The following is a 21581-nucleotide window of genomic DNA, read 5'->3' on the forward strand; positions in this document are numbered from 1 at the left end:
GAGTGAGAATTTCAAACTCTAAAGTACCCATGTTTCTAAGATTCAGCTTCCTCAAAGTCTTCATAAATGCTCCATAAGAAAATATCTATAAAGCAGAAGAAAAACATGTAGGTTTCCTGTTTTTCCTCTGATCAGACCTCAATAGAGAAGTATAAATAGTAACTCCATATGTTTCATAAAATACCTAGTGAAAAATTAAACATCATAATTATTATTATTACTGAGTAACACGTTGAGATATTAAGTATCTACATGAGAACTGAAAAAAATAATCTTAAACTGCGGGTAGTCTTCACAAAAAAAATCTCTGAGGGATGATTTCATAAGACCTTGTGCAGTAATCGAGTTATCCTCTGGCAGGCACACAGGAACTGATTTACCTGCTTAAAGCTAATGCTGCTTGAGATACCTGAGGCTATTCAAGGCATTTCCCTGCTGTTGGTAGGTATGACATGGGGGCTACAAAAGCTTCACACTGTCTCTCTAGCAGTAGTTAGAGGCAAAACTGGATACCTGAGGGTGTCTGAGACATCTCTGTGATTATTTTCAAAAACTGTAAATTAGGATAACTTCCCAACAAGTTAACCAATTTCATTACCAAGACGTAAACAGTCAGTTTCTGAATGAAGAGAAGCTGACTTCAGGCAAAACCGAAATGATTTCTGCCAGAAAGAAGAAAAAAACCCAAAACAACAAAAACCCAAAAAAATCCCACCACATTAAAATTGAAAAAAACTCTATAGGGTACTGAGTCAGTACTTTTTATTTACAGTGTATGATTTATATTTTATAGAGTTATATTTATATTTTATAGTATGACTGGATACTAGCAAAGAATCATTCCCTCTCCTAGAAGGGCTAAATCCTGTTCTTGACATAAGGAATCTATAACATTCAAAATAAGATTCATGCTGTTAATTTTTTAGCAACCAATTTTTTTATGTAGACCAAATTTTCTTGTTTATGTTCAAATCAAAATTTGGACCTCTCAGCTTCCATGGTCTTTTAGGACAATACAAACTGCAGTAAGAACTGATAAAGTGAGGCTTTGAGATACAAAAAGGCTAAAAAAAGAATCACCTTAGTCTGTGGGATGGCTTTTTTTTGGCAGAGAGGGTGGTGCAAATAAAGCTTTCCACAAACATTTTAACTGCATTCTTTCTGCATGGCTTCCATATTCTGATCCTGTTAACAAATAAATTTTATAGCTTTGCAAATCTGTGGGAAATAAAAGTTAAGTCAGTAAGACAGTGGATATCTGATATGCACAGATTCTTGGAGGAAAACTAGACATGAAAGTGGGACAACAGTTTTAGGACAGGTGGTTAGGTAAGCCAAGAAGGGCTAAGATGCAGCAGTTCAGTTTGTTTGGTGGTATCTCCTCTTCACAAAAGCTGGGTTTACTTCTATCATGAAAACCACTAAATTTCTAAGGAGCAAACATTTTCCCCATAGCAGTGAGAAATCCCCCTCAGCCAGTAAAAGGAATTCTACCATGCATTAAAAATGTATGTGTCTGTATCTACAGCACATCTCTATCATAATATCCACAATAAAGAGGGCCAGAGACTCTCTGGTATGTGCTGGAGAATTTTCTTTCACTGGTGATTTATTAGCAGTCATTATGTTCAATTATTATGGCCACAGAGAGTAAAACAAAACTGAACAGTACAAAGCTGACTATACAGTCTGAATATAACCTCTTCCCTCTTTATCTTTTCACTGTTTTCCCAGGCAAAGTCCCAAAGTCCTGGCTCTGTTCAGTGAACATTCCTGCCAGTTTTTGACTCTCACATAGCCTGCCAGGTCTCTCCTAACACACATCTGCTGCGGTCCTGATTCCCCTCAGCATCCTGCTGGGCTATCAGATGCTGGCTCAAGTTACTTTTCCTGCCAAGGCAGTACACGCTGAGACCCTGTCGGGTTGCTGGGCTGGCTCTGGCTGTGGTACTCGACCACTGCTGCTTCTGTCTGGTTGCAATTCAGTGGCCTGAATTTCCTGATGCATCACTTCTTTTGTCTCAAAAAGAGCCAGAGAACTTGTGAACATACCTGTGCAAGGAGTCTGTTTAGAGTGAAGTATCTTTAGTCAGTATGTTGGGTTAATTCTTATCTACCCTTTCTGTATCTCTTCTGACTTTAGCTCTTATGCACTGCACTATCTCCTGATCCGAATAGAAGTTAACAGCATGTCTGGATTTTCACCAGAATTTAGCACTGCTAGGCTAATGTAGCTGAAAAAGAATTGGCTAAACACCGAACTGGCATATGCATTAATCACAAAACTGCTACTTGCAATAAAGTCCTTGTTAAAATTTTGTTTCGAAGAATCCCAAAACTCCTGTTTCCTTCTCTGCTTATTAAAACCAGAGAAGTTTCCAGAGAGCCAGCTCACTCCTCTGAACAGCTAAATTGTTGAACTGACACAGCCACTGTTTGGTACACATTGCAGCAATGTTCTTTCCCACCAACTTCTATATTCAGTAGAAAAAAAAATGCTTTCCTGAACCTTATGCAACACCAAAGTATTTTTTTTAATGAGTCAGATGCTCAGTTAGTGACTGCCCAAGTTACATATGACAGAGAGGGAAGAATAAATGATTTTTTAAAAAAAGTTTTACTTGTTATAAGAGTGCTTTACAAATATGCTTACTCTACAGATTCTATCAGGAAAATCTGTGGTAAAGAAAAAAAATGCAAATTTACACTCTAATTCTGTATGTACATATAGACACACATACTTATTTTGTTTGTTTCTTTGTTTGAGTAGTAATTTCCTCAGAGGTTAACCATGTTTTTATACTGTAGATAGGCATAGAGTAAGCAGTTTACACAGCATATAAGCCAATGACAGATCACATAATGTATTACTTACCAAAACTGTTGGTCCAAGAAGGTAAACAATTCAACTTCTAATTATAAAAAGCTGCATGGCCACACTTTTCAGCATAAATGCACTTCAGTCTAAATAATACAACTGTTGCTCTTACTGTGCAGTTTAGGTTGGTTCTTCATTTGAGTGCTAGCAATATATTTTATGCACTGAACATAGAAGACAAATATGCCCTCAGATGCTATTGCAAATTAGAGTTAGTGCTGTCCTAAAGCCTTTAAAGTTGTTGTTTTGTTGTTTGGGTTTTTTTTTTTTCCCCAAGAGGGGAATCTTTTTAATGGGATGCTGTAAAAAAGCCCTCCTGGACATGTGGATCATGATTCCTAGAATCAGAATTGTCTACAACATGCTTTTTAAAAATACATTTTCAATTTCTGTGTTTGTGTAATGGTTTTTGAGCCTTCAGGAATTATATTTTCAAAGGTTTATTTCTTCTAGCCTAAGAACTAGAAACCATACCCTTTTTTCATGGCAGCAGAGATGCTTCTATGACTAAATAATTCTAGAAACTAGGAATGAAGACAGACATATTTGTGTATGTATAAGTATTTATATTATATTTATATACACTTGTGTGTATATCTTATTCTAAACATCACAAGAATATAGACTTGTAAGACATACATATATATTAACACTACTTATCTCCTTTAATGACAAGTTGCTCATCACCACCACTACCACCATCACAAAAATGTTTTCCTCACTATCAGAATAACAAACAGTAATGAGAAACTGTAACCTTTAGAATTTGACAGAGAAGAACATTGATTTGTTTTAAAAAAATTCACTTTGCTTTCAAACAGTTTTTGAGTGTTTTATGTTTCCATTAATCCCAAATCATAAAATGCAAATTAATGAGCAAAATCTAGGAAACTAATAGTATAGCATTGTCCGGAATGATCATGACCATGATACTAATTGTGCCTGCTATTTGATTATGCCCCCTATATGCTCTCTGAGCTCAGCTAGAGCAATCCTGTGGCAGGAGTGTATGTATCAGCTTGCTCTGTGTTATGGCAGAAAGGAAACTGTTTTGAGGGAAGAATCCATTATTACTCAACAAAAAACAAACTGGGGTTTCATTACCTCCTGAGCACAGAAGTCATAGACTTTTATTTCTCTTCCGAGGAATAAATATTTCAGTATCAGCCTTATTAGTTTGGGAGAATAGACATGATTTCAGGAATGAAAGTTTTTGCTCCAGATATTGTAATTAAACAAATAAAAGTTACTATTCATGCTTACAAACTTTGTTTCGCTACATCCTTTGATCGTCAGATATATATCCCCAACATTATTTGATCATGAAAACCACAATATTTCAACTTCCTGTATGTCAGGAGCCACCTTCTTACATTAGAATATAGTTTTCCCATCATATAAATCAGAAGGAAAGCATTTCATTTTCTGTAACTTGTAATAGCAATAATTAACAGGAAAAAAAACCTATATGTATATACACATTCACATTCTGGTGTATCACAGATTCTTATACAGCTTTGGAATCTTCTGATACAAACTTGTGGTTTCTGAAAACCACAAGGAATCGTAATAGGCCCTGGAATCATAATATTTTGACTAATGTATATGGTATGCAGAATGTCAGATTGTGTCTTCCATAATTGATTGCCCTTCCAAAATTTCTTCCAAACTCGGTTATAGTATCTGATAGGCAATAAATTATAATGAAGTGAGTTTTGTTGCTGAATTCATAACTTGCCTGATTCTTTGTGGTGTAGCTTTACAGCAGGATGCCAAAGGATCATTTACTTGGAGCCCAACATGGTTGATAAAATCTCCTTATAAAAATGTATTGTTTTGATTTACAGATTAAAATTACAAATTATGTGTAAAAGAAATTAAACTGAATAGCTGAAAATTCTAGATTGTTCTTTAATTTTAAAGGTAATTATAAATATTTTTTTCACTCACTGACTAAACTGTGGTGTAAAAGCTAAATTCAGTAAGATGGAGAAAAGGATATTCCAAAGTGAAATAGTGACAAGGTATTTATTCACAAATATTGATTTAGAATGGACTGATTTTCTCTAAATTCTTCTTGATGTGATTCAGCAGCAGCTCTGAGAAGGACTTGAGGGTGTTAGTGGATGAGAAGCTCAACATGAGCCAGTAATACGCTCTTGCAGCCCAGAAAGTCATCTGCATGAAAACCAGCGTGAGCAGCAGGTGAAGGAAGGTGACTAGGCCCCTTTGTCCTGGTAAGATCTCACCTAGAGCACTGCATTCAGCTTTGGGGTTCTCAGTGTAAGAAAGATATTGAGCTGTTGGTATGAGTCCAGAGGAGGGTCACAAAGATGATCAGAAATCTGGAGTACCTCTTTTATGAGGACAAACTGAGAGTTTGGGTTTGTTAAGCCTTGGCAGTGGAAGGCCCCATGGAGATACTGCAGGCTATATAAAGGGGGCCTACAGGAAAGATGGAGGAGTCTTCATCAAGAAGTGAAGGTACAGGACAGGGGTTAATGGGTTTAAATTAAAAGAGGGTAGATTTAGATTAGACATAAGGAAGAAACTCTTCACTGTAAGGGCGATGAGACATTGGAACAGGTTTTTCCAGAGACATTGTGGACACCCCCCCACCCCCCCAAAAGCATTAAAGGCCAGGCTTGATGGGACTCTGGGCAACCTAGTGTAGTGGTGTCCCTGCCCATGGCAAGTGCGAGTTGGAACTAGATTTTCTTTGAGGTCCCTTCCTTTTCAACCCAAATCATTCTATGATTCCATGACCCTATGTACAACTATTTGAGTCAATACTGTATTATCACTGGAAAAGCATTAAGGCTCGGTACTCACCACTGCTGCTTTTTTGTGTTATAAACTTTGGCTGATGTGCTATCTGTTCCTTGAGATGGATCTATAAACAAAAAGATACTGCAATGCTGGCAGTCAAGATGATAAAAGGAAAAGATCTGATGTTCTCCCTTTTTAGTAAAAGATAGGACACTGCCTTATGAAACTACAAATGCTTGAGTCGCCACAAGCTTACAAAGTTAACATATCACAGTGATTCAAGGCTGAAGGGCAGTCAGTGTCTCTAGTCTCTTTCCATGACATTTTAATTACCTCTTAAAATTATAAAATGTCATATAACACTTCACAAATGCAGATATCTGGCAGGAATCTAGGAAGAACTATGTCTCTCCCCTAGTACACTCCTCAGAAGTATCAGTTAAACATAGGGGCATGCAGTGTTAACTTGATTTTACCAGTGTAAACAGCAGCAACCATGTAGCAGCCCCTTAACTTATTCTACAAACCAGTAACATCAGTTTCACATTCTCTATTGATATATTTCCTACACCTATTTCTCTGTTGAGAGTCTCAAAGTCCCAATGTCCATAACAGCAGTAAGTCAGCTTTCTCTCTGTTAAAGGAAGAACTGCCTGTTCCATACATAAGATGCCAATATATGAGCCAGTTGAGGTTCAGTTTCATAAAGATTTGACATCCTTAATATTTCTATGAGTCCCAAAAGTGTTATTATGACATGCTTAATATTTCTAAGTCCTGAAAGAATTATTTCTATTTTCAGAACAGCGAAATAGGGTACAGAGATTAAGTAGCAATCTGTGAAAGCATTTGATATCAAAGTACTTCCATGCTACTTTACACCAGAAAACCTTGTGTTTATTTTGTAACATTTAACTCAGATCTTTATTTAAAAAAAAAAAAAAACAACTACAGAACGTATTTCAGTTACAATCATATAACTGTAATTATCACAGACCACTGAGAACACATACTATTAGAGAAATGGAAAACTGTGGTGGTTATTTGTGGAAATTCAAAATAACATACCTGAAAGAGTTGGAAAATGTTTGCAATAAATTAAAGACTGGAAATTAAAATATTACTCCAACTCCACTAATTAGGACTATTCACAGATCTCTCACTTTTTTCCCAATGTGAAAATGAAGAGAAAGAATTAAGATATACAGGTTATATATTCTGATCTATTTGTAAATGGGAATGACAAGAAGACCAGCCAGTTTCAGCTGTGTCACTGTACAGCCTGTGAAGTCCAAATGATGCTTTACTATTTTAGAGGCTTAAAAAAAAATAAAAAAACCACAACAGACTTCAGCTAATACCACAAACAGTAGCATAGAGATTTAGGTAGGGGACATAAATTCTATGGTTCAGTTCAAAGCGACAGTCTGGCTAAAAAGGGATAGACTAGGTGGACCCATTAGATAGCTGGCTTGTGCCGTGACCTATGCAGAACCTTAACTGAACCTCAACAGACCACATGCCTAAGAAAAGGAGAATTCAATGGGTAAGACACAATGAAAAGTGGAAACTAGAACATCTACCTTGAGGCTCTTAATGCTCAGGGCCTCTTTGACACGTGCATTGTATATGACCAGACTTCAGTATCTCAAAGCTGACTGCAAAGAGCTGGGCTACAAGACAACAAGGAAAAATAATAGTAGGCTTGTTTCATACATGACTATCTCAGTGGATTTCTCAGTTTCAAGACCTCTAGAAGGATGGAATCCCAGGACTTTATTTTGGCTGAGAAGATTGCAGGCTATGTGCAACTATTCCTCTCCTTGACTGGCAATCAGAGAGCGCTCAGCACGGCACTGGCATTCTGCACCTCCTCTGTCCTCCCAAATGGAAGAGTACCAACTTTTCCTAGTTAACTTCCAATTTTTCTATCACTTAAAGACATTTGGTAGACCTCTGTTATTATTTCTTGTTTGTTTCAGTAAGGATTCTAACAGTCACTTTCCTTCCTTATTCACTTCTGCACTTTTTCTTAATGTCCCTCATCATTTTTCAGGGGACAAAAGCCAAAAAACAACCACCACAACAAAAAAAAAAACAAACTGATTTCATTTCTATGGATTCCTGCTGTTCTTCAAAATACTATTGAACATGTACTGGTTTATACTATGTCTGTAGGGGTACAGTACTCATACACAAAGAACAAAGATGCTTTGCTCCCACGTTTTGAAGGCTAGGAAACTGTATCACCTCAAAAATACTACAGGAAGGTCTGAATTTCCTTCATATAGAAAGCTTCAAGTTCCAAAATACATGCTAATACATGTTAATTTTAGGTTATAATTGGTTAAAAAAAAAAAAGAAGCTGACTCAATACTAAATATTATGCTGACTTTTCTCTATTATTTGAACTTGGTTTTTACAAGTCAGTATGTCTCTGGTAATAATATCTGATTATAAATCTATGATGAAAACAGTAAAGCTCTGATGATTGCTCTGACTGATAAAAGTATTTAAAATGTATAATTGTGTTCTCAGTTATCACTGACACTGATGAAGATCATTCCAGAATAAACTTTAGAGATATTTCAAATATAGAAAATTTCTGCAATTGCTGGCATGCTGCAATGCAGAGACACACAGAGAAATATTGGATACAAGTACATTTACAAACCTGTCTTTAAAGAACTGAATTTAAGATCTGTCCTTAATTTAGCCAACGGGCTGAACGGTCCTGAGAACCTAATACAGGTGAGGTGACTGGAGACACCATTCCTTTAACTACAGAAAGATCTTAGAAGAGAACAGACATTTTACTTTCGTTTACTTAAGCCAAAATGAAATGAACCCTTAATTTTCTATGTAACAAAGTAATAATGCAAAAAAACTTCTCACTGATTCTCTTCACCGAGGACTCTGCATTAGTGATCAGGTAATAGGTGTTTTCTCAGCAATGCCCCTGGGAAAATCCATTCACTGCTTTGTGTCTTTTTGTCCTCTCAAACAGGGGAGCTTCACTGGCCTGTTTTAATGTGTTTTAACATATAATAAAAGTGCTAGATCTAAGTCAGGTACTCCTACACTGCATGGTTTGGCTAGTTTATTCATTCTGGTTACCGAATATCATTGTAACTCACATGCAGTCCTACCCAAGAACAATAAAAAATAGTCTTTTTTCATTATTCCAGCATATTCAGAACTTCTTTTTTTTTTTTTACAAACATGAATTACCCAACTCACCAATTCAGACTCAGACCAAATTGAATCCCCCTTCACAGTGCATAGCATGAGAGAAAAATTAATATATAAAGTGATTGAATTCCAAATGCTCTGAGGACAGGAACAGGAGAAATCTGCAGTTAAAAATATCTCCTTCAGAGGTAATGTGAACAGGTAATAATAGGATTAAGGATTAATTTTTACAAGGTCAAATATTACAGTGATTTATTGTGAGTCTCTGTTTCTACTTAAGACTACTCTGTCATTGCAAACTGGGTTCCAGATTGGGTTTATTGTTTGTTGTTGTCTTATTATCTTTCATAAATCAGTAGCCTTTGTTCAGTGATTGTCTTGTATGTAATAAAAATGATATCTCTGTTCCAATATTTAATTTCTAATCCTTGCATTTTTCTCCAGATACAACTGACATGTATTATGGGGCAAAGATAAATATTTAAGCAGCTTCTAAATTTGAGCTGTCTGGGGAAAAAAAAATAAAAAAGAAAAGAATTTTCTTGAACTTCACCCTATTAAAGAACAGACTACAATTTTATATTTATTGTATTTCATTTAAAAGAGAAACTCTTCAAAACATCACCAGGCACTCCTGCTTGGTTTACTTTTTAAATCTGAAGTTGTGTATTTGGAAGATTTTAAAGTCCTTCTAAATGTAAAATAAATTAATAAACAGGAATATTACTGTACAGAAACATGCAATCTGCAACACTGTGAAGATACTGTCCTGAATCTATCTGCAAGTAGCAGCAATGTGAAAAAAACAAAAGATCTTCAGAGTACTGCAAGAGATTAGGCAGACTGCCTCACTGCTTAGTGAATTTGACAGCTTCCTCACCTGAGGGAAAATAGTGTTTGTAAACTTATGAAGAGAATAACCTCAAGTTAAAAAAAAGCAAACAACACAAACATGGAAAAGGGTGAAATTACTTAGAAATACAACAATGGAGTATGCAAGTTAAAGCAGAGAGTCACCTTCCTAAGAAGGTATCCATCTCATCTCCAATCAACAGCATAACAGAGTATATGAAAGAAAAATCAAAAGGGATGTAGTCACTAGTTTTTGAACTAAACACATCCTGAGATCACATCCTGCAGCTTTAGAGCTATGATGTTTAACATAAGTAATCTGAGACCCATTAACGAGATTTAAACCTGTCAGTTATGACAGAATGAAACAGAGTAGAATAAACCTTGTCAAATGAAAACAGCACTAGCAAAAGTGCCCTAATCTCTGAGCAATTTTAGTCAAGATGTCTAAAGGTATTAAAAATAGGTAATCATTTTATGAGTCAGATAACCATTAGGTGAGTTCTGAAAACCATCTTACAGATTATTGAGCAAGTAGCTTCTAGGAGAATTGATCTTTTTTTTCAGATGATCATGGCACATGGGAAATTATAAAATACAAGAATTTGTTACCTATGTTTGGAGAGTATGAACTTCTCATGCATTTGACAAGAGCAAACTACAAAATACTGTTGGGAATATTTCAGTACTTATGCATTAGCTCTTCAGGGAGAAGTCTTTTTCTTTCAAAAATAGTTTTTGTTTGTTTTAAAGATTAAAACAAACTCCACTTTTAACATTCAGTTTTTCCATTAGTTTTTTGGGTTTTGGTTTGTTTTTTTTTTTTCTTTCAAACACAACACACACATTTCATTTAAACAGAAAATTATTCACTACAGGAAAACTGACAGGAAAAATATATGTGGTGTCAAAAAATAAAATAAATTTGTCTTTTCTAATGCAATGATATGAATTAAATTAGAAAGCAAGCAAACAACAACCACCCAAGAATCATTTGTACCTTTTGCATGTTGACTACTGAACCTTTCCATTTTTATAAACTTTGGGAAGCTTTTTTAAACCCACTTATAATAACAGAATGTATTAGAATTTTGGTCTTCCAACGCTGAATTAAAACTCAAAGTCACAAACCAAACTTAAAACTAGTACTAATTTATTATTTATGGTGCCTGAATTTTCCAAGATATATTCTGGTTTTGCACTGAGTTCAGCTGGAGACTGGAGAAGACTGGATGGGGAGAGGCATTACTTAAAGTTTCCTTTTCAGCACAGAGAACTACACTAAATTCAATAGCTTCATTTTTGCTTCCTATTTCCTTGAGACTAAGGAAACTGGAGCAAGAACAATTTGGAATAACAACTCAAAGCAATGCATACAAAGGTAATCTCTTCAGTCCAAGACCACAAAAACCAGAATTTTATGCTGATTCTTAATTTGATACGAAAGGGGACATATCATACTAATGAAATTGATTTATAGGTTTTCTTAACTCATATAAGCAGAAACTGTCATGTTTCCACTCAGGGTACACATTCTTTGTACAATTTTTGTTTTGGCAAAGATAGAATTAATTTTCTTCTTAGCAGTTGGTATAGTGTTGTGTTTTGGAATTAGGACGATAATGACGTTGGTAATAACTGATGTTTTAGTTGTTGCTGAACAGTGCAAAAAAGTAAAGGACTTTCCAGCTTCTTAGTGCCCTGCCTGAGAGGAGGTTGGCTGGTGCACAAGAAGGTATGAGGGACACCATTAAGACAGCCTACCTGAACTGGCCAAAGGGGTATTCCATACCATATGATGTCATAATGAAAAATAAAACTGGGGGGAATAGACTGGCAGGCAGCACCCACTGGTAGTAGTCTGGCTGGGCATCAATCAGCAGGTGGTGAACAACTTGTTTTCCAAGGTGTATCATATGTTTTGCATATTCTTTTACCATTGTTATAATCATTATCATTATAATTATTGATATTACTGGTTTCTTGCTGCTGTTGTTATCATTATTTCCCCCTTCTTTTCTGTCCTATCAAGCTGTCTTTATCTCAATACTTCAATTGTGCATGACTAACACATACCATTATACCAATTATGTGGTATAATATATATATACACATATATATGACCAACACATGGCAACATTGCAGACAGAAGACATATCCCTAATTTACAAAAGCTTACAGTGCCTGGATTGTACTGTTGCAGTGATTGTGCAATCCCTGATCCTTCAGTGACCCTCTTGTGGTTTACCAAAAACACATTAGGACATGGATGGCATTTTAAAAACACAGAAGGAACATAAATGTGATTGACAGTGAAGAGACAATGGTTCTAAATTGAAAGAAAGTAGGATTAGATTTGACACAGGAAAAAATTCTTAATGAGGGCGTTACGAGACTAGGAGCAGATCCCCAGAGAAACTGTGTATTCCCCATCCCTGGAAGTGTTCAAGGTTGGACAGGGCTTTAAGCAATGTAATCCAATGGAAAATGTCCCTGCTGTAGCAGGAGGATATGACTAGATGATCTTTAAAGGTCCCTTCCAACCCAAATCATTCTATGATTCTATAAAACTTCTTTTTAAGAAGAGAAAATTGGTTAAAATAGCTGAAAATTATACCAAGGAAACAGAAGGAAAGTATCTTCCACTCTGAAAAACGTTTTTTTCATTATATTACGATCTGTCATCATGTCATGAGCTTCCTCATGCATTGTTATCCTCTGTTTCAGCTCCAACCAAAACAATATTTAGCGTATAGCTAATGTTAGAGAAATTACAGTATTTTAATTAATGACACAATTCTATCTATTCTATTCCCCAACTCCCAAATGTACCTGTATTTCTTCCCCACACTTCTGGTCTTAAGCAAAGTTTTGTGGGGTCTATGTGCTATAACTCACAACATTACATCAAGTTTCGTACCCAGTTTTTCACACAAAGACAGAACTACTAAACGTATTCACATGCACGTGTCTTACTCTCTTTGCAGTTCCTTATTGTTCTGAATTGCGTGATTTATAAATATTTACAAGAAAAAAGAATATCTACTAATAACAAAGACATGCTAAACTTTGAAAGATTGCCTCTCAGATTCCAAACGTTACATCCACAGAAGATTTATTGGGATTTAGGTCTGACTTTTCATATGCTTATTAAAGATTTTTAGTTAAAGAAAAAAAAAAGCTAAACTTGCAAACTAGCAGATGCTCAAATAATTGTGAAATATTTTGCTATGAATAAAAGATTGCTACCACCTGTTTCAACATTTACATTTGCTTATAAGTAGAACGTCGTCTTTAACAACAGTTGGTAATATGTTAGGAGCAAGACTCCATGTCATCATATTTTTCCATAGGTGGTTGCCAGCCAACAAGACTAAACCAGCAAGCACTGCAAAGGTCAAAAACCAGTCTGCACTCATGTTGTACTTGATAATGTATTCAGTTTTGATAAAGCAGACAGAAGTGTTCAATAAGTACAGACCTCCAAAAAGATCTTAACGCCATGTGCTGCTAGTTGAAGACAGAATTTCCACTGTTCAACTAAAAACTTTGTAAACAAGAACAGGTTTTTTAATGAATAACTTGAAACCTAAAACCCAAACACTGAAACATAAGAACATTCTTACTAGTCTCTGTGTTTAGTTTAGTAATGGCCCAGCAAAACAATTGCTGCCAGCCTTGTTAATTATAACTACGTTACTAAACTTCAAGAACTTGACTATGAAGTGTATATCCTCTGATATACACATATGCATATAAATTCCTATGAGCCAGATAGAGCAAAGAGAAAATCTGAATTGCACAAAAATAATATAATAGAGGGTATTAATAAAACACAAAAGTAACTAAACATTGGCTAGCTTCTTTCTGTGTTCAAAAGCATAAAATTTATGAATGGTGCAATTGGGAAAAACGTGGAAAATATGTTTAGTAATCTTCTTAAATTTTACTAAAATGTTGTACATTTTATAAAAAATGAAGTCTTTTGCAGTATCTTTTTTATTTCTTAGTAAATTATCTTTAATGAATGCAGCAAACAGTAGTAAATGTTTTCAATGTAAGTTACTGTTTCCATCTACAGTTACGTAGGGAAATTTAAAGTACTTTAACTTCCCGAAATAAAGAACATTTTGTATGCAGAGCTGTTACTGAAATTACTGAACTCTTCCTCTTACAAAAGCTAGTTTCATATATAACTTTGTGAGGCAAAAGCCATTTAGAATGAAGATTTCCAATTTGCATTAAAGTCTCCAGACGAATTTATTAGGAATAAAAAAAAGGAGGGGGATAAATTATCAACATTTGTAAGCAGAATTTAATTAATTTTCACTGAAGATCTTAATGCCTGATGACAGGGAAGAGGGTGCATTCAATTACCAGTGACATATTTTCTGTATTCTACCCATTAATGTATGTAATTTTTGACAAATTGAAAATATTGTGATAAGCTTTTGAGTTTTCAGTGAAGATTTACTTCATTTTTTGGCAGATAAACATCCTAAAGATTGCATCTGCAGTACTCACATGTTAACCCTTCACAATTCTTATTTGCTATTTAAAGGATGTGTGAGAGATTAAAAAAAAGCAGACAAGCCTACTTGACCAAAAAAGGACTAAGGATTTTCTTTCCAAACAGCATCTGCATTGATCATAAAACCATACAAGGAAAAGCAGTTGAGGTATTCTTTCCTAACTATCCTTTCTGATGGTCCCAGACTAAAGATTAAAAATCCTGAATGAAACGGAATGGGAGTACTAAGCAAGGAAGACAGTACCTTCTTAGAGTAAGCTTCTATTATTTACAGAATTTAATGGTTACTGGGAAGGCATGGAAGAAAGGAGAGAGTGGGGGTTACAACCAAGTGCTGGGCAGGAGAAGAAAGTGCAGAGAGTGAGGAGGACAAAATGTTTTGGAGTGTTATTTAGCATAGGCAGAGCTTAGTGTTAGGAAAAAGACAATGGAAAAAGCTACCTGGCAACACAAGGTTCAAAGTGTGTATAATTATGACAGCAGTAAGCATTGATTGTTTTCCTCAGAATCAAAAAAACCTACTGATTTTTGCAATGGATGAAAATAATAAAAGCAAGCAAGTTCCTCCCTACAGATGAGCGAAAAGGTGTCACTTTTATCTGGAAGCTACTCCAGGTACTATTATTTCCTACTACCACTGGTTTCTGAGATCTTGAGGAGTTAACGTGTTGCAATTCTTACTTTCCAAGTCCTACCACTAGTGGATTTTTTTTTTCCCCTCTTGTGAATTCGTTTTGGTTTTTAAACTGGGAAAGGCTGGGAGCTCTGGATCTTTTCAGCCTGGAGAAGACAGAGGGGATCTGACTAATGCTTGTAACTATCTAAAGGGTTGATGTCTAGAGGATGGGGCTAGACTCTTCTTGGTGATATGCAGTGACAGGACAAGGGGCAGTAATGGGCACAAATGGGAACATAGGAAATCCTGTCTGAACAGGAGAAAATAATTCTCTACTTTGAGGGTAACAAAGCATTGGAACAGGAAATTCAAGACCCACCTGGACACAATCCTGTAAGTTCCATGATGAAATAGAGCACTTGTGACAATCTGAATTCTTCATATTATTTATATAATGCATTTATTATAGTGTATAGGTAAATATAAAATAAATTTATTTACTGAATTGGTTTGATTTTTGCTTTTTTGTTGGGGGGGGTGGGGAGGGGCAGGGAGAGGGTGGACTGAAATTCCAGAAGCTAATGACAATTGATTATTCTGTAGTCAGAAATTCATACACTGCTAAGGCCTTTTATCACAAGCTGAATACTATTAACATAATCGCAGTAAGTCGTTGTTATTCAGACAGTACCACATGCCCCAAAACAATGAGACATATAGTTCCCATGCTGATAGTTTCCTCCAACTCAGGAAAAGCTGACTTTATAAGAAAGATATTAAATTATATTCAATGACAACGTATACTGGATTGGGGCAGGTTGAAGACTGCAGTAAATGAATGGAAATCCAAAGTGAGGAAATAATTCCAAGTAGCTCCTAAAAGACAAAAAAAGGCTGACTAGCAGGGGTAGGAAAATGAAGTGAAAAATACAAGGTCCTGACATGACAGCACTGATTAGCTTCAAACAGCAAGGAACAGCAGAAACTAAGGGCAAAACAAAAAGAGAACCTGGGAAGTATTTCACAATGTAATGAATTGTTGCTTACCTGTATCCCCACATTTGCTGTAAATTAACACATTCTGTACTTGTTCATAATAACATTATGAACAGGATACGAGACATAAAGTGTCCACATATTTGTGTTTTAAAATGTCACAATAAGCCAGGACATCTTGTCTCTACATATAAGGAACCTCTGCCGCATGCTGGTGGTAAACAGCACTAAGTTTGGTGATTTTAAGTCAGCAGTACTCACTAAACGCACTTTCATATACAGTCAATGGAACAAAAGAGTCACCACCTGAATCTGTTAAATGAATATATAGATGCTCACCTGAAATTAATATGAATCACCATCTGGAGATGGATTTTTCTCTTCCAAACCTACACAGGAGATAAGTTCACTGGCTTCAGGTGTATAAATTGTAGCTGCTTACTTAGTGAATGTGAAACTTACTTACACCTTGCTAACAAGGAAAGATGGTAAAACCATGATCCACTGGTGTCACGTCCCACCAGCTGGGCACACCATAGAGATTTAGACCTGCCTGTCCCATCCCAGCAGATGGGTATGTGTAGAGTTAAACTCTTCTACCTGCCCATGGGGTAGTCTGTTAAAAGCCCATGGTGTGGCTGTTAAAAGCTAGTCTCTTTTAACAGCCACACCAGCAAGATTAGATTAGCTCCTGTCATCCTCTGTGTGGTACTCAGGGGTAACAACAATTATCCAGGAGCTCCAAGAAAAACACAACTTTACCTAAAAGTGAGTACAATTACAATGCTTTGCCAACAAAACTGCACTACATATTTGGAGTAAGGGATTACAGTTAGCTGAACTTCACAAAACTGGAAGCAGCATTTCTGTTATGTGCTGAGAATACGGTTATAAATTGAGAGAGGTGAGAGAGCTTGATAAAGTGAATGAAAGAAGATATCAGGACCCAGGGGCAGATCACCTACAAAGCTGTAGTCCTTGGGTGCAGGTGTCCCAAATCTGCATCTTTTACCCTCCCTGGCCCCACCCTTCTGGGGAGGCAGAGCATCTCTTGGGCAGACTCAGTGCTGAGCTGCAGACTGTTCTGGAAAGGAGTTGGTGGGGAAGGGAGGTCCCAAGTGGTTATCTGTCCCCCCCAACCGGACTGATGGAGTAATAACCCTATTCAGGGGCCTCACACAGGTTTTTGTAAGAAGGCTCGACGAGAATGCTGGATATTAAATTGACTGAATTCCAAAGAGCTTTTAAAAAGATGAGGAAACCAAAGCAGGAAGAAATACAGAAGTTTGACTGCTTGTGTCTGACTATGCTTTTTTTTTTTTTTAAACTTGTCCAAGGGCAATGATGTCAATGATTCACCTAACAGAACAGGTGGTCTGTAAGAACAGAGCACCTGGAAGTTTTTAGTACTAGAAAAACTGGGAGTCAATACAGACAAGGCCGTATCTCTTGTTAAAATGGGACAATCACAGGCTGGCTCACATCAGTAGATGAGAAACAGCTTAAATCATCAGCAATGATAGACAGTTGTGGGTGAATATTGGCAATTGAACTTCTGAGCTCTCAAGTACTAGCCTGCCACCTGCAACCAGGAAGGCTGTTGACTATGACTGGGTAAGCAACTGAGAAATTGTGTGAGAATCAGGTAAGTGAAAGCTCTACCCTCTTCTTTTTTTTTTTTTTTTTTTTAAATAAACCTGAGTATACAGATCCACTATAGCTTGTCATTACTTCTCATCTTTGAACTTGCATCCACGCTGCTTAGGACTACCTGCTTCTGGGCAAAATTTGGATAGAAAAGCAGTGGTTAATGCCATCCAAATTGGAGCCAAAGAGTATATCAACTCCTGAAGCTCAATTCCTGGTTGCTTTTCATTTAACAGTCTAAACATGCCCACCGGAACCACTTCCATACAATTATAAGAGGCTGACCTCTGATCTGCATGCAGACCTAGAAAGCCTGCTTGAATTCAGCAGATTATTCTTTTCTATCCCAGAACTATGCAACTCAACAGAACAACCTAATGAGTTTCTATTCAAGCATCTCCAAGAGGGCTGCAACAAATCCCATTACAGTTTGCAAACAGAATCTACATATTATCATGTTTGAAACATTTTGCTCATACCTTGTTCAGATAATACAAACCAGAGTCTTACACCTGCTGATAGCACACCTTCTTGTCCCATGTTTACAAGGTAGAGAAGAGCAAAATACCTGATTTGGAATACAGTTGTTTTATTTTACAATTACATGTTTATGCTTTGACACTGTATTATTTCAGGGCCAAAATAGAGTCTTGCCTGATAAGTCTGTTATATGTCCTTTCTTCTTGCAACAGAGGAAATCTGGAATAAAGCAATTGCCTTCATTGGAGACACACAGTTTTAAAATAGAATTTCATTGACAGCTTTGGACATTATAGGTCTGGAGGGAGGACTGAATGAATTACTAGTAGTTGAAAAAAAAATACTTTTTCTTTCCTATAATAGCATCTAATCAGCATTTCTTATTATCTTAGGGTAGGATTTTTCATTTTAAAATGTAATTTTATTTCCTCCTTCTCACTCATTTCACAATATAAGCTGTCACAAAACATACTGTCCAGGCAAGTATGGGGTTGGGAGGAATAATTTCTCTTTAAGGTGGGGGGAATAGTATTTCCAGTTAGTATAATATAAACCATGCTGGGTTTTGATGAGCTTGCTGCTTTTCTATAAATGTATTTACCCATAAATGCTACTGCATGTAAACAAATTAAAACAAGCCTTATCTATTAATCAAGCTGAAATTCTACCACGTAGGCAGACATTTGATTCATAATGCAGAAGACATTCACTGTCCTCCCTTACCACATTTCCACTTACTAATGAAATACCACAGATGCAGTATCTCATACTGAATAGCCTCAAACTTATTTAAATTCCAATTTTTAATTTGTCAGCAATATTCCACGTTGAATTTACACTAATTTCCAAGAGCACTATGAAACTTAAATTAGATGAAACCAACCTACACCATTTTTTTCCCCTTGGAAACACACTAGTAGGAAATTATGCTCTTTGTATATGACCCCAAGCATGGCAGGTTATATATTCCAACATACACCGTGAAATTCATTAATATGGGGAGTGTGTGAGGATTAATTTATCTTCTTATATTTTCTATCATTCCCAGTGGTATAATACTGTATCTTTTTTCATTCATGGGATTAAAAAAAAAATTGTAACCATCCTGTACAGTTTTATAACAGAAAGTTGAATGTAGAGACAAGTTGCACAGATAGCTTGAACTTAAAGTAAATACCGACAGCTAGGGAATGTCTTCTATCTAATTTTTCATTTATCTAATTGAAATGGCATCTCAAACTTTTTATATATAGCTGATATTGCTGTAATAAAAAAAAGTTTTCTTCAAAATATAATTTTGCAGTCAGGGAATGAATTTCCTCGATTTTAGTCCTGTCACATAATTTAAAAAATAAAGATAACCTATTTCCATTTTCCCCTAAGATTGCATAAGGTTTAAATGAAGCTGTCATGACAGAAATGTAAAATGTGAAGAATAGTCTAAAAGATTACAAAAAACTTTCACTTATGCTATGGCTCTGCTATCAAAGGCTATTTGTTCCAATTTTCATACTAGCAGATGATGCAGTGTATGTCACCATGACTAGAAAAAGAACAAAATAGATAGAGTGTATAGAAGAGGGAGAGGGAAAATATTGTACGAATGATCTAAAAAAAAAAACCCCAAACAAACCAACAAATAAACTATTAAAATATAATAGCCTCCCTAAAAAATTTACTTTGGTAGCTGCCCCCATATTTAAACAAATACAATAGCAGGGGAAGGGTGTGGTTCGACAGTTTATGAAATTTATTTCTCTCAAAACACAAGATTATATGTCTGACGTGTTTGGATTTGGGATGTTGTAATGATGGACAAATAGTACTGCTTATATTGTATTTTATATATTTTATATTGAAAATATATAAAATACCCGTGCACATTGTAGTAGATTTTGTTTTCAGGATGGACTATTGAGGTGTTTTAGCCCCGGCTAGAAGCCAAATGCCCACCAAAGGCGCTCTAGCTCTACCACCCCCCTTTTCAGCCGAAAAGGGGAGAAAAATATATATTGGGAGGCTTAGGATTCAGGATAAGGACAGAGAGGGATCACCCTGCAATTACTGTCACGGGCAAAACAGACTCAGCACAGAATAAAGCAAACTAATTTATTACGTTACCACTACACACCCAGTGAAACCAGAGTCGGGTAATGAGAAGTGCGGTCAGATCTTAAAGCACTTTCCCCCCCATCCCTTCCCTTCTTAGCAGACTTAAACTTCATTCCCGATTTTACTCCCTTCTTCGCCCGCAACATGGCGCGGGGAGGGGCAGGGAATGGGGAGTGGGGTTCCAGTCAGTTCCTCACAAGCTACTTTCTTTCTCCAGATCTTAACACACCCTTCCCCTGCTGCATCGTGGGGTCCCACCCACGGAAGACAGTCCTCCACGAACTTCTCCAGCGTGAATCCTCTCTATCGGGGAGTCATCTCCTCACCCCTTGCCTCAGCGCAGCTCCCTTCCATGGGGGGCTGACTTTCGGGCCCAGACTCCTCCGGCCTGGTACCCAGGGAGTCACAAGTTCCCCGGCAAACCTGCTGCGGCATGGATCGATCTCTCCGCAGGCTCTGGATGATCTCTGCTCCCCCTCATTATCCATGGGCTGCAGGGAGACAGCCTGCTTCACCATGGTCTTATCCATGGGATGCAGGGGAATGTCTCTCTGGCGCCTCATTCTTCCCCTCCCCCCCCTCGCTTCTTCCCTGGCCTTGGTGTCTGTGCAGCTTCTTACATCTCCTCACTCCATTGTCTGGTGGCAAAATGCACCTGCTTTAAGTTTTTTTTTCTCTCCTAAATGTGATTCCCAGAGGTGCTGTGACCATCGCCGATGGGCTCGACCCTGGTCAGCACGGACTCTGGCCTTGAATCGAGGGCCTCCAGAGACCTTATGGCTGCTTTTAGCTTCTAGCACCCAGCTACGCAAAACTGCGACAACTATCTCAGCAAGGACTGCCAATCCCTGATGCCACTGTTGTTACAGGAAGACAACGGACAGCGGGGGGTTAGCGGCAAATATATATATATATACATATTTAAAACCCACGTGTAGATTCAATACGTTACTGCTGCAGGTTTCATGGATAAAATGGAGAAATGCACTACTACAGTTCACAAGCACGACTACGCTTATCACAACCGCAAGAGACTCAACACAATGCACTGCTGCCCACACAGCAGAGTCACGCCACGCGGTATCACCGCCCGCGGGCAAGTCACAAGGTTCCGCATTACAACCACTGCAGGTTCGTGGAACTCGCTACTACAACTCACAAGCGCACTAAGTACAGTCACCCCAGACTACAATCTTAAAGCATATCAAATTTTCACTTACCCCTCTGCAGGTAAGGGTTCTCGTTAGCCGAGCCAGAATACTGGCCAAGGGGGAAGAGTCTCCTCCCAGATTTGGAGAAGCCGCTCCCGCTTTAAAGACGGAATCTGAGGGGTTTTATTTGCTTTTACGTCTTTGCCCACGTGACAGTAGGCAGGACTGTTCCAGGACTGGACAGTAGCACCTTCTATGTTTGTCATTAGCAGTGTTCCCCCTTATCTTATGCCCTATCTTTTTGCATATCTTTGTATTGTCTGGGCCCATTGAAGCCAAATGGAGGCCCCCTGGCTT

General features: G+C 37.1%; 1 pseudogene across 1 annotated transcript in view; it reads left to right on the plus strand.

Moving 5' to 3' along the window:
• The first annotated feature begins 21047 nt into the window (after positions 1-21047).
• The window catches only part of LOC311204826, a 28275-nt pseudogene continuing 27741 nt past the window's right edge, over positions 21048-21581 (plus strand). Inside the window, exon 1 of the transcript in view lies at positions 21048-21303. The product of the transcript in view is annotated as an uncharacterized misc_RNA (transcript). The remainder of the gene's footprint in view (positions 21304-21581) is intronic.

This window comes from Gallinula chloropus (assembly GCF_964237585.1).
Source record: "Gallinula chloropus genome assembly, contig: HAP1_SCAFFOLD_112, whole genome shotgun sequence".
In the NCBI taxonomy this organism is placed as follows: domain Eukaryota; kingdom Metazoa; phylum Chordata; class Aves; order Gruiformes; family Rallidae; genus Gallinula; species Gallinula chloropus.